This window comes from Callithrix jacchus, chromosome 17 (assembly GCF_049354715.1).
Source record: "Callithrix jacchus isolate 240 chromosome 17, calJac240_pri, whole genome shotgun sequence".
NCBI classification, from domain to species: domain Eukaryota; kingdom Metazoa; phylum Chordata; class Mammalia; order Primates; family Cebidae; genus Callithrix; species Callithrix jacchus.
Window position 1 is genome coordinate 22422224 of NC_133518.1, and position 2272 is coordinate 22424495.

A 2272-nucleotide genomic window follows, 5' to 3' on the forward strand; every position below is an offset into this window, starting at 1 on the left:
TCTGAATGCAAGCCATAGCATTCCTATAATCACAGCATGCAAAGGAGTAAGAGATTAGAGGTCAGATCCCTCTATTTATTTATTTAAATTTTACTTTAAGTTCTGGGATACATGTGGAGAAGGTACCGGTTTGCTACATAGGTATACACTAGGCATAGTGGGTGGTTTGCTGCACCCATCAACCTGTCATCTAGGTTTTAAGCCCCATATTAGGTATTTGTCCTAGTGCTCTCCCACCCCTTGCCCCCCATGCTCTGACAGAACCTGGTGTGTGATGTTCCCCTCCCTGTGTCCATGTGTTCTCATTGTTCAACTCCTATTTTTAAGTGAGAATATGCAGTGTATGGTTTTCTGTTTCTGTGTTAATTTGCTGAGAATGACTGCTTCCAGCTTCATATATGTCCCTGCAAAGGACATGATCTCACCACTGATATCACAGAAATACAAACTACCATCAGAGAATACTATAAGCACCTCTATAGAAATAGACTAGGAAATCTAGAATAAATGGATACATTTCTGGACACATACACCTTTCCAAGACAAAGACAGTAAGAAGTCAAATTTCTGAATAGACCAATAACAAATTCTGAATTGAAGCAATACTTAATAGCCTACCAACCAAAAAAAAAAAAAAAAAAATCCAGGACCAGATGGACTCAGTCAAATTCTAGCAGAGGTAGAAAGAGGAGCTGGTACTGGGACCATTCCTTCGAAACTATTCCAAACAATAGAAAAAGAGGGACTCCTCCCTAACTCATTTTATGAGGTCAGCATCATCCTGATACAAAAAACCTGGCAGAGATGCAAAAAAAAAAAAAAAAGAAAGAAAGAAAGAAAATTTCAGGCCAATATCTCTGAATAATGTAGATATGAAATTCCTCAATAAAATACAGGTAAACTGAATCCAGTGGCACATCAAAAAGCTTATCCACCATGATCAAGTTGGCATCATCCCTAGGATGCAAAGCTGGTTCAACATATTCAAATCAGTAAAAGTAATCCATTACATAACAAAACTAATGACAAAAACCACATGATTATCTCAATAGATGCAGAAAAGGCCTTCGATAAAATTCAACATCCTTTCATATTAAAAATTCTCAATAAACTATGCATTGATAGAAGATATCTCAAAATAATAAGAGCTTTTTATGACAAACCTATAGCCACTATCCTATGGAATAGGCAAAAGCTGGAACATCCCTTTGAAAACCAGCACAAGAGAAGGATGGCCTCTCTCACCACTCCTATTCAACATTGTGTTGAAAGTTCTGTCCAGGGAAATCAGACAGGGAAAAGAAATAAATAAAATTCAAATAGGAGGAGAGGAAGTCAAATTATCTGTGTTTGCAGATGACATGACTGTATATTAAGAAAACCCCATCATCTCAGTCTCAAAACTCCCAAGCTGATAAGCACCTTCAGCAAAGTCTCAAGATCAAAAATCAATGTGCAAAAGTCACAAGCATTCCTAAACACCAGATTTCTCTATTTCAAAGTCCTGAAATAAACCCCCCAAAAGCAGACTGATAAAGAGACACAGACTAAGTGTTATAGCTCTTTTACAATTTGTCTAGTAGGTTTTCCAGTTTTCACTCTCCCATGGAGAAAAAAGAAGATAGACATGACCAAATGTTCTTTGAGGGTCAACCATGATAGACCCTCATGTGGGGTCATAGGTGGTTCCAATAAAGACTATCCAATGTTTTAACATTTAGAGAGATAAGTAACAAAGAGAATCCTAAGGACATTTTATCTATAGCCGAGGTGTACCCTTCCCTTTCTTAGAGTTTAGTTGACTTCCTGATTTATAACAGCTTTGCATGAATTAAGGTTGATGTGGCTAGCCACATTGAATCCTACTATAAAATGCTTCACAGCAATATCAGGTTAGAATAGCCCATGTTTGGATCAGCCCTCTTTCGTTTATTTTGTTTTGTTTTTTTCTGTTGCAAAACACATTTTTTTTTTTTCAGCATAAGTCTGTGGCTATTTTTGCAGGCTGATTTTCCTATGGTCTCACTCAGTCTAAGTGAGACTGTGAGACAGGCATCTGCCATTGATGGTCTCCTTGGCCTAAGGTGAATAAGAGGAAGATAAACTTTAGTTCTCAGCTTCTGTACAAGAAAAGAAGAAACTGAAACACATATCTAACCTTCCAACTTTTCTGCTGCTGCCTGAGAGACTGCCTTCTATCTTAATTATCTCACCTGTTTCAATGTAATAGCACAACTTGGCACATAGTAATCTCCTGCAGACCACTAAGAGC

At 37.6% G+C, this 2272-nt stretch overlaps 1 pseudogene; it reads left to right on the forward strand.

The window, feature by feature from the left end:
* The first annotated feature begins 1549 nt into the window (after window positions 1-1549).
* On the forward strand, window positions 1550-1607 carry LOC118149046 (U7 small nuclear RNA; annotated as a pseudogene).
* The last annotated feature ends 665 nt before the right edge of the window (window positions 1608-2272 follow it).